Here is a 12,270-nt window from a genome sequence, read left to right as displayed (position 1 = left end):
GTTTTTTTGTTATTTATATTTAAGGAAATTAAAATTTTTTATTTTTTTTAGAACTTTCCTCGTTTTTTGTTTGAAAGTACAGTGTTTTGTGGAAACTTACAGTTTGTTGAAATCAAAAAATTTGGAAACACTGATTCTTATTTAAACTTATTTCGATTGGATTCGCTTGAAACCCTAAAATTTGGGGATCTTAAGGTCAGCGACTTTATGAATCTGAAATCAGATTTTGTAACTCAAAATGGTGGATCCATATTGGATTTACCATTTATCACGTAAAAGTTCAAATCGAACGTACATACATGGCGTATGAGTAACATTCTCATCTCGTCTGGATAACTCATACGCCATGTATTTACGTAAATTGCAGACATTCGCCAACTATGTAAATATTTATTTCGTCATATCCAACTAGGCTATTTGGTTCCTCCACAGCAAAACTTGGTAATTATAACTTAACCTTTTTCGGGGTATAGTACACTATTTGTAAGTTTCTACGCCCTAATACAAACTATATAAAGAAATATTTTACCACTATTGCTACTACTCTGTAGTTATGCATGTATCATAGAACTGGTCAGGTTCTGAAAAGTCAACTCATTTTGTAGCTGAGCTTAACTGTTAAATATGCATCTAAAAACAGTGAGTTCAGTTTCCCAAATATCTAATATATTTAAATTAAGCTTCACTGTGCACACACTGGGCAAACAGAAGAAGGCAGATATCAGGTAATGTACAGATAGTGAAAATAAATATTAAAAACAAGCATTGTTTAACAATATCACACCTACTTGACAACATATGTAGATAACCTTACATATGTGCATACATATGTATACTAATGCTTTTCTTATCAGCTTATCTGATAACTTGTCATAGAGGAAGTGGTTTACTGTTTCCCAAAAATTTTCCTAGTAGAAATGGCAAACTGGTTGTAAGAATTTATGTCCGCCGTTACAATAAAGTATGTCGCATTAGATGCCTGTGCTTGATACACGTAAAGCATATCTTAAATTTTGATTAGAACTAATACTTATGTTTATTTGCTTAAATTTATTTTTAGTTAAAAAATAATTGCGTCGTAGGCTTAAAAACGAACCACTTTTTTCTATTATTTATGTATAAAGGAAAGTAATAATCTGTGGGCAATATTAATTTTATGAAAGTTATATGTATGTATGTATGTATATCAGACGATACATTTAGTATGGAAATAGTCAGGAAAATTGAATGACGTCAAACGGGTAAAAATAGGTAATATAAAAATTAGCTTAAGGAAGGTACATAGTTATGCAAACGTACATACATAAGGCCACGTACTTTTTGTGTGATATGACTTTAACTGCTTTGTTTATTTACTTGTTTGCAACTACACATCGCATACATACCTACAAACGTACCAAGTGCATACATTTGTAAGCGTTTATATGATATTGATTTGAAGATTACCACCCACTGAGTGGCCGCACAAGTGCAAACACTAGCACACTTTGATTTATGGCTTTCGATTGTATGAACCCAGTAAAAAACTGGTTTAAAGAGAAATTGATTTTCTACTTTTAATTTGGCAAGTCAATCGTTTTTCGGTTTTGGCCGAGATAAAAAAAATTCGCCAATTGCCTCTCTCCTTTGCGGGTTCGGGTCAGTTGTTCAACCCTAATGCAGGCAGGTCCTTCCATTGTGTTCGTGAGCATCCCAGCTTTCGTTTCACAGCCATGGAACCCCAAAATCTTCTCATATTTGTCCACCTCCAGATAGATAAAACCTCCAAGCAGTTAAATATTTCACCAGTACTTAAATTTTTCAGTTCTCGCATCATCATTTTAAAATCAGGCTTTCTCCCTTGAATAGCATAACGATGAAAAAATATGAACATTTATTTATACTGCAGAGGTTACCATATATCATTAGAACCCTTGAACATTTTTTCAAGAAGAGAGTAGCTAAAGATTTCTACCACCCTTTACTCGAAATGTATAGCATACCACTGAGCTCAAAAGAGAAATTCTTCATATTCAAGTCATGTATTTTTTATGCTTTGGTCGTAAAGCTTTTTTTCAAATTGCAAAACAAGAGCTTTTGATTGCAAAAGTGCAGCAGCTGATTTGAGCTAGTTTTAACCATCCAACAAAACACCTCGGACAAATAGGGCTGATTATTGGCGCAGAAAAATTGATGCTATGGTACTTCCTTGAGTCCAGAACAATTTGGTAAACAGAAATGAACATTCCAAGAGGACTCCGCTCGTGCTTACACCGCGCAACAGTCAATTTTACGCACACAGAAAAAATCAATATATACCTTATTGACGCCACAAATGAGAAAACCTTGAATAATTGATCCCGTCTGGAACACACAATATGTACACAAATGTTCTAGCAATTTGTTTTATTCAGTTAAGCTTAGAACTCCATCGTAACCAAACCAAAGCGCATGTATGTAGTTCTTTTAATATTCCACAGAAATAAAACTAATTAATAAATTTTTCATTGCCACCAATCAATCACCATCATCGACCATTTTCATTGCAATAGGTCATTATTAAGTAGGTATGCACATTTATTTCCTATGAAGATATCAACTCACCCACTCGAGCGTGGGCAATGTACCTGTACTACATACATAGCTCCACATGTATATATAAACAAAACAAACATTTATTTTTTTTATTGTATTTTTATGACTGATTATTTTCAACCAAGTATATGACAGCATATGCCTTTATTTTAGTGTCTATGTGTGTGTTGGCGCATTTAATCAGCCAATTTCATGCACTGCGTAATGAATATTCACCTTTTAGAAAACGTTATCAATTGCGCTTTTGAATCGTGCTTACAAACAAGCCCATGTATGTATGTATGTATGCATGTATGCGTGTACATAAATATTATGTTTTTGTGTATGTACTTATTATTAAGTACTCAAAAAAAAACAAAATAATGCTTAAATAAATGATGTGCATAATTTACACCAGCAATATTGATAGGCAATCCACGACATGGAAACGCGTCATCAGCATACGACGCAGTGAAGTCCCATGCGATGACCGGAATCTGACGCCTGACAATACACACATATACTTTTAATGAATTTACTTATGAAGTTTGTATTTTGCGTTGTATACATGTGTGTGTGCATGTATAAAAAATAGGAAGTAGATGCAAGCTTGGCGGAAAAATACGGCACTCATGTAACTAAACGCATGCCGTGTCCGTCAATGCCGTTGGTGCGTCAATTGTGGCATACAAATAAATTAATTGTAGAAAAATAAATGAAACGAGCAAAAAAAAAAAATAACAAACAGTAAGATTTTGAATGATGAGAGTTTTTAAATGTTTGCGTTCTAGTAGGCAATTAATTTAGTTCCCATTTTTTTTAATTTTTTTTTTTTGCAACTGTAAGCGTTAACATATTATTTAATTTTTTTTTGCCGCTCTTACGCATTAATTTACATTTCCACTTGTTAACGTATCGCAAGCATTTCAATTGTCAACAAAATGCAAACAAATAAAATTTAAATGGTATAATTAGCTGGCGTCACTCATACGCCCGGCCTTCCATTAAAAAATAGTGCCGGCAAATTGTATATAGCACTTAAAAAAATTGTCAGCTTGACGACAGAAAAAAATTGCTACAACAACATTCGAAATTTCCGGGGGATTCAGTGAAAAACATCTTCCCGAAGTGGTACAAAAAGTTTTTATATATAGAAAGTTTTTAAATTTGTTTAGATATATATGTATATATTGGACCCTTTGCGCAAAAGCATCGTATGTTAAATATTTTACGAAATTCACTTTTGATGAAATAAAGAAATAAGAAATAAGAATGTGAAAACATTTCTAAATAAAACTGCCTTCAGTTATATTTCTCAATTAACTCAGCAAATCTAAATTTTAGTATTGATGGTGCTCGCCAAAGCAGAGAAAAATACAAAACGCACTTTCCTGAAAAATTTGTTTTTTGTAACATACGATAATTTTGCAAAAAGGGGTCGTCGATATGAATTCAGAACTAATAGAAATATGCAGTTGCGGGCGTTTACATAAATTCGAATAGATAGGAGGTCTTGTTTAGAAGGAATTGAGAGGCCAGGCTGTAAAAATGCATAATACTTCTGAAATCATGAGGGCGGAAACTAGAAGAAAGTTTTGCTACTGAACCTACTGCGACGATGAAGCAACTGTTTCAGGAAAATAATTTTAACGCTCACTGGCACCTAAAGAGACTTTCAAAATGCCTGCGGTGGGAAAATTTTTAATTGAACTTAATATAGAACAAATACATAATTAAAAAACAAAACAAGGAAAGTGTTGAGTAAAAAAGAACTTGTAATTTAAAAAGATTAATAATTAAAAATACACACTTTCATTGGCGGTAAATAAAAAAATGAAAATGCAACCCCGTACCACCTAACGGTTAGATGTTTTGTGAAAGTATTTATTTCCATTTAAGTAATATTTCTTCTAAATATTTATAAAACACATGGACCATAAATAAGGATATTCCAAATTTCTCGACTCCTTCGCCACCTATCGGGCAAACCGTTTTGTGAAGTTATTACTTTTTATGTAAGTAAAGAACATTTTATTTAAAAACTAAATCATATCATAAATGCAAAAACATTTTATGTAGTGGTTGAAGATCAAACTCTATTTAAAGTTAAAGTTATACATTTTGAAATTTTACACTTATTTCAGTAAGACCCGAAGAAGATGTGGTTTTTAATACACTTTTAAAATAGGCAATCAATTATTCCTCAGAATTATTAAGCAGTCAAATGCATCGCATGGATATGTACATTCGTGTGATATGTATGCTAGACAGCTGCATCACATTTCCATTGAGCGATCTTCATAAAAAATAACAACGTTCATAAGTACAACAAACATATTTCCATATGTTTTATATCCTACCTACGTAAACACACATTGTACATATTGTATGTGCACCTTTCCATATCACAGCCACCATAAATATTCATTAAAATAGCGCGCCAGCAGGCTTGTTTATGCAAATCTGGACATTTATTTGCAATTATAAACTATTCATATGGACAATGAGAAAGAATTTGCATTGGAAATTTTCAATTACTTATTTACTTGCATACATACATATGTACATACATGTACGGAGCACAAATGAAATGAGAAATGTGCATACAACACTCGTATGAGCTCGTATTTTATACGGTTACTTTGCAATTGACTTGATTTATGAATGCCTGCGGAAAACAAAATTTAGCGGATACATAGCTAATGAAGTAGTTGTGAGATATATGTATGTGGTGCAGTAATAAACAAATATGTAAGAACTGGAAAGAAGAGTACTTCCATATAACGAATACACACAATTTATTTTTATATGGAAGAGAAGGGAAACATCCTGGACAAAAAAATTCTAATTCAGCCGTAATTTTTAGCCATTTGAAACTTGTACTTTGTTCTACTAGAATTCAATGGGCTACACAACTGCATACTCAGAATCTTTCTACGAAATCTTATTAAAAAAGTTAGAAATTTTTACGAAAGTTTGCTGATTTTTTTTAATATTGCACAAAGTTTTAAACTTGGATTTACAAGGGTTTTGTTAAAGAATCAACTATATTTTTATAAAAAAAAAATAACTAAAATTAAAACAACTACAAAAATAACATGTTTAGACTTGTCATGCGGCTATAATTATTTCGACCACTGTATATGTGTGTATGTAGATAAATATTTGCAATTCCAAAAGCTCTTAAACAAACTTATACATCATATTCGCTTAAAAAATTACATGCCAAAAATTATTCGGAATATTTTTTCAGCGCATATGTAGTAGAGACAAACAAACAAAGATGTTGAAATTTATGCCTTGATTAGATAAACTTGAAAAACAAAAATCCAAAAATACATACATTTACTCGTATTAAGATATGTAAGTATTCTACAACAATAACTATATGTATGTATGCCTCACATTGTGAAAAATGGACTTTTTTGTGTCGATCGAAAGAAGAAAGCGAAATGCCTATAACGGTATTTTATAACTAAAGTGATGAAGGAGTCTAGAAAAATTTCGACTGAGTATATATTTTTGATAAAACTAATAGATAATTCGCAAGCAGCAGTCCGAAATTCAAAATGCAAAACAAGCTCAAATTATAATTTTTTGAATGCTCTCTCTCTCTTCCACTCAGGTGTCGATATATAAAATTTTTTATTTATATAAAAAATAATTTTTTTTATTTATATAAAAAATATGGTTTATACTACAACACAAAATATCAACATGTGATTTCTTAACTTTTTGCAATACTCAGGAAAATGCAATAAATTTTAATGCAAATTTTCGACATTTGTATCAGATTTAATTTTTTTTTATTAAGCATTTTTATAGAACATCAAATTTGAGTACAACTTGAGTGCAAGTTTGATGTAGCTAGAACTTACCGTTGAATTTTTGGCAATTTTTTTGCGAATATTTTTCCATACAAAAAAAAATCAAAAATAAATACTTTGTACGGAAAAAATTCGAAAGACCTTCAAAAAAAAAAAATATCAAAAATCAACGCGATTCTTTAACTGACTTCGAACTGCAACTCAAAAAAAATCTAAAAAATCCCAATAAACATTGTGGCGAAAGTTCCAAAATTACCCTCGATATCCAAAATGCATATCCAACTGAGAATGAACCCATAACCAGTTTTCCAACGCTAATAGAATATTGGAAATACACTCAAAATGGGTTAAAAAAAAAAAAAAATTAAAACCATAGTAACAAGAGAGAAAGTGAAATCCAGCTCATTCTTGAAGGGAAATGTAAGATCATCACTCTCTCTAATTAGAATTTCAATTCGATAATGAGCTGGCTTTCGAATTCATAACGAAGGGAAAATGTATTGGATGACGAAGGTTTTGCTATAGATAGGCCTACCTGTCGAATCGACTACTAACCTATTCCACAATCATTATCGAAGGTGAGACTAGAAGAAAAGATTCGTTTTCAATCAAATAAAAAATTTGCCTGAAAATCTATTGAATATTACCAAGTTTTCCACAAAGTTTAGAAACTATAGCTTTATGTTATTTGTCGTAGAATGGACAATATTTTTATAAAAAAATAGCAAACACAAATTACAATAAAAATTGTTGAATCCATGGGATTTTGAGAAAAATTTCCGTGCCAATACTTCTGGCCGTGAGTTTAGGTTAATATCAAATTGTTTAAACTCCAGCGCCAGCTAGCGGATCCAAATAAACACACAAAACCCAGTGAGTTTGAATCCAATAACTCGCCGAAATTTCATCGCATATTTTCTAAAGCTCTTTGTGGTTTGTCATTTGTATGTGAAATATATCAAAAAAAATCACGTCATTTAAAAATATTTTGCGATTTTTCTTTCCCTTTTAAATGCCAATTGCCTATGACACACTCACGTGACGCGTTCTAACTCACCACACACAACAAGCAATTATCCATCCGAGCGCTGCCAAAAATGCAGCACACACTTTTCTCGAGCGCATGTTGATTTTCTAAAATATTCATGAATATTTTTATCTGGTTGTTTACTCAAAATTTAAACTATGTACATAATTCGACGTAAGGCTTTTGGCGATATGAAAAGACATTCTTAAATAATAAATGATTTTTTTAACTGAAAAAAGGGGCCAATTTATGCATACATACACACATAAACATACATGTGCATGTATTTTTAGTAGAAAACAAATATGTAAATAAAACTGCCAAATATTTTTAAAATAGCACAATTTTTTCAACATTTCTTTCAACACATTCCAATTTTCACTTTCCATTTTCAGTTTCAATTTTAAATCAAATGCTCAACAATGGTCAACAAAATCAGCGTCAGCAATTTAGGCAAATGAAAGCAACAACACCAGCTGCAACGTAAATCACAACAACAACAAAATGAATAAATAAAAGAAATTAATAAAAACAGCATACAAGCTACATAAGTTACAAGTGAGCAACGACAAATGGGCAACCCAAACTTTGCATGTAAATTTCCCTTAATATTTTTTTTGTATGCAAAAAATTTACATGAAACGCTCGCACGTTTGTGTCTTGTGATATGTGAAATTTACGTTGGATTAGTTGTCGTTATGAATGAAGCTATTAGCAGCGCCGCAAAACACCTTCCGTCGTACGCGTCGTATGAGTAACTTAATTTCAAATGCAGCAACCCAAAATGCCCCATCACTGAGTCAATCATCTATTTCTTTCAATTTCTATTTCTATCTACTGAAAGTGTACTTATTTTTACATAAACTAATTATTTATAAACTATATTTTCTACAAAAAAACAAAATTCATTTATTTATGTCTGCACATCTCGTAAATTTGACGAAAATTATGGCAAACGTCAAAACTAATCAAGCAATAGTATGTGGGGGATAATAGTAAGGAGAGAGAGAGGGAGAGAGAGAGAGAGGGAGAAGGTAGTGGCTACGATGAGTGGGGCCATATGAAGCACAAGACTCACTAGCATATTTATGTTATGTTTGTTTAGTGGATAGGCAGCTGACATAAATAAATGAAAAGTGATTAGGCCAATTTGTTTTGAGTGTGCGTTGGTATAAGTTTTAGGAGGCAAATGTGAGTATAAGGGCAACGGACGAGGTTCATAGGTAGGGAAGAGTAGGAAAACATTATGTTTGTATTGCTATAATAGAATAAAACTAGCAGATAAAATATTATTATTGCGTGCATTAGGTGAGAAGTATTTATACGCCGATTTGTAGTGAGAATTCTGGCGGTTCTACACTCACGATCAACGCAGATATCGTAGCAGCTTGTTGGGTGATAAAGAACTCAGCTGTTAGTCTCTTAAAACATCGCTGCCAAAAGTATTCCGCCGTCTAATCCTCCTAAAATCAGGAAGGGAATATGTGAATAACATGTAAGCTTATCACAACCACGTGTTTTGCCCACAAGTGGTTTGCTGTTCCATCTGCTCAACGAAACCAAACATCTAGCTATAACTTTTGGAATTGAGGGCAACATTAGTTTTGAGCGAAATATTTACCTAGTTTCTGACGATCACCGAAGGTGGGAATGCTGTTTGATCAGTTCGTATTTTGGAAAGAATGCGCATATTCGGTTTGTCAAGCCTCTGCAAAGTATGTTTTTTTATTCCAGGAAAGTCTAATATAATATATTTTTTTATATATATCTTAGCGGAAATTTTGATGTCAAAGAGGCGCCTCGCTCTGGTCGACCAGACACTACATAAGACGATGAAATAATGCAAATGAATGAGCAACACCAATATGGAAGCTGTCAGGGTAAAGTGAAAGCACTAAACATCACCCGCATGCCAGTTTGGAAACATCTAAGACGAACAGGCTATAAACAGAAGTTCGATGATTGGGTGCCACAGGAACTAACGCACGGAATTATCATCCTCGAAACATTGCTGGAACGCAACCAAATCGAACTATTTTAGAAGCGAATCATTGCGGGCGATAAAAATGGATATAAAACGAGAATAAGCAACGGAAACTATTACTTCGAAGCTTGAATTGACGGCAAATAAGGCTATTTTGAATATTGGTTGGGATTGGAAAGGAATTGTCCATTATGGGCTGCTACAACGTGGCGATAAGAACAATTAGATCCTCTACTGTTCACTGCTCGACCGTTGGCCAACAGAAAAGCAGTTGTATACATATCTTTGATGACGCGGAAAAAATTTACGAAACTTGGCTGGGAAAGTTTTACTCCTTGCACCTTGAAATGCCGGATTTCCATTTTTTTCGGTCACCGAAAAGCTCTCTTGATGGTAAAAAATTGGCCGACCGAGCCACTGAAAATTACTTGGTCAAGTTTTCCGCCGAGAAACCACAAACGTTCTATACCTACTGAGTGTTGAAGCTACCCGAAAAGTGGTAAGATGTCAAGTAGACTTACCATGTCACTTAATTCATAAAATATGTTTTACTTTTCCACCTTAAATTAATAACTTCCTTGGTTTTTTCATTACTCAATTAATATACCTAATAGATTTCCCTTTTCCATAGCTAAAACAGAAACATATTTTCGTTGGCATTTTTTTTATTTAGAACAGCGCAAGCGATAAGAAAACGCAAAAATTCATAAACGAATATTACACCATGCCTCAAAAGTCAATGCCACATCATATCGTTCGTCGCCCTGTCATACGAAATTACATAAATATTTCATGAGGTGAGTTTCATAACTAACAAATTTTAATTGTTTTTTTTTTCTGTTTTGTTAATTTGCAATTACTTGCTTAAGCAATAAAAAACGCGTTTCGATTGCATCACGGGGCAGTGAACTCGTTCTCTTTTTCTCATCGTCAATTACATCTCAGAGTGCAATTTATCTCGAATATTTTTTTGCTTACATCTGCTGCTTTCTGCGCTCGATGTCAACTACGCACATGCAGTGCAATTTACATGCTAATTTGATTGCGTAAAGTTTCGATTATATACTATATGTATGTAGCAATAAATAATTCTTTAAATTTTCCCTTTCGAATAAATATATGTACATATATGCATTAGGTTGGTCCAAGAAAGGGTAATGTCGGAATTTCAGTGCTATCACCACCTAAAATTGTTTTATACTGTAAAAAATATATTTACCACCGTTTTTTTTTTATTATTTTGAAATTAAAAAATAATTCGAGGTCCCTGAAGCTTTTCAAAAATGTTTCGTAGAAAGGGTATAGAATTCTTAACAAGTAATTTTTAGCAAAAAACAAAACCGACTTAAATTCTCAATAAAAAAATGTATATATATTTCATGTTCCAATGATCGGATCTAAATCAGATTAGTATAGCTCCACCTCTGAGATACTATTTATATATCGGATGCAAAAAAACATTATCGAGATCGGTTGACGTGGTCCAAAGTTATGCGGTAACATACATACAAAAAATATTCCGATGAACTCATAACATCCTCCTTTTTAGGAAGTCGGTTAAAAATCAATAGTTTTCGATCCGAAAACTCTGTTTCTCTTTAAGAGACTACCAGTAATAATACCCAATATTTTTCCTTTAACAATTCTTATACTAAGTATTTTTTATAGGTAATCCAAAAACCCCCCAAAAAAAACAACGTTACTATAAAAAAATTGGAAAAATAAAAACTGTGTATTATTATTGGAAGTCTTCTGAAGAGGAAAAAAGTTGGCCCCAGAAGTGTTGTGTCTAATTAGTCCTACATTGCTTGGTCGAATTATCTGCATTCTCTGATGAATTTACCTAATTTGCTTATGAAGCTTTGAAGATTCTCCTAGTATTTTTTTTTTTTTTTTTTTGGCTGACAACGGCGGTAATTTCTATTGTAAACAAATCTTATTCTTGATGCATGTTTCCCAAGAGTAGGTGTCCCGTGATGATTGCTACGATTCAATTGCTAAACAGACATATTGGCTGTTAGAACATACTTTTTCGTGCAGAAGCAATTGGCGAAGCATTTTGGTCTCGACCCAAACCTAACGTTAGAGTTAACTCTATGTTTTTGAATGGAAGACGTCACATAGGCGACGCTTGCATTGACGCAACCAGCAGAAATCGACGAACTCTGTACTTTTGATGTGCGCCAATACGGAGCAAAAACAATGTATAGAACGAATTTAAACCAGCTGATTTTGGGCCACTCAAATTGCGCCGTTTTGTTAGGCCCCAGTTTCTTCTGTCATATCGGATTGCTTTCTATCATCTTCGGTGTGGATTTTCTCGTTAAGTCTGCTATACAGCATAAGTTCGAGATACTTTGCGGTGAAAAGCAATACAAGCAATACAGAATTGTGGTAAATAAATATTTTGTTTGTTTGTAAATAGAATAAAGTTCGTTACCAGGATGCTTTCGAGTATTTGGCTAACTTTTGAAAGCAAGAAGACCCACGCTATTAAAATGGAGACGGGTGCCGACTAAAATATCGATAACTGCATACGATAATTATGAGGAAAACGATAACCAAAAATGTATATCGATAACGATGATAGTGGCGATAACGATAACAATGTATACATCTGTATACATATATACACAAATTAGTAGAAATAACTACAACTATAATGGAATCCGCATGCGAAGAACAATTCCGATAATTATATCGATAAAAAATTAGGAAAAAATTATTTGAAAAAAATACTGACCATTATGATTTAAAAGCCAAGCAGTTTCAATTTAAACATCAACCTAAGTACTCTGATAATAATCGCCACGCTACCAACATAAGCATGTAGATACATAAATATTTACACAAAATTACTGAAAAGTCATCATTAATCT

General features: G+C 32.8%; 1 protein-coding gene across 3 annotated transcripts in view; it reads right to left on the bottom strand.

Annotated features, from left to right (window-relative positions):
* LOC118733761 (transcription factor mef2A-like) overlaps window positions 1-12,270 on the bottom strand; it is a 171,243-nt gene that overhangs the window by 72,403 nt on the left and 86,570 nt on the right. The window lies entirely within an intron of this gene.

Source organism: Rhagoletis pomonella, unplaced genomic scaffold, assembly GCF_013731165.1.
Source record: "Rhagoletis pomonella isolate Grant_MI unplaced genomic scaffold, Rhpom_1.0 Rhpom_scaffold_00002, whole genome shotgun sequence".
NCBI lineage: Eukaryota > Metazoa > Arthropoda > Insecta > Diptera > Tephritidae > Rhagoletis > Rhagoletis pomonella.
This window is presented reverse-complemented; position numbering and strand designations above follow the sequence as displayed.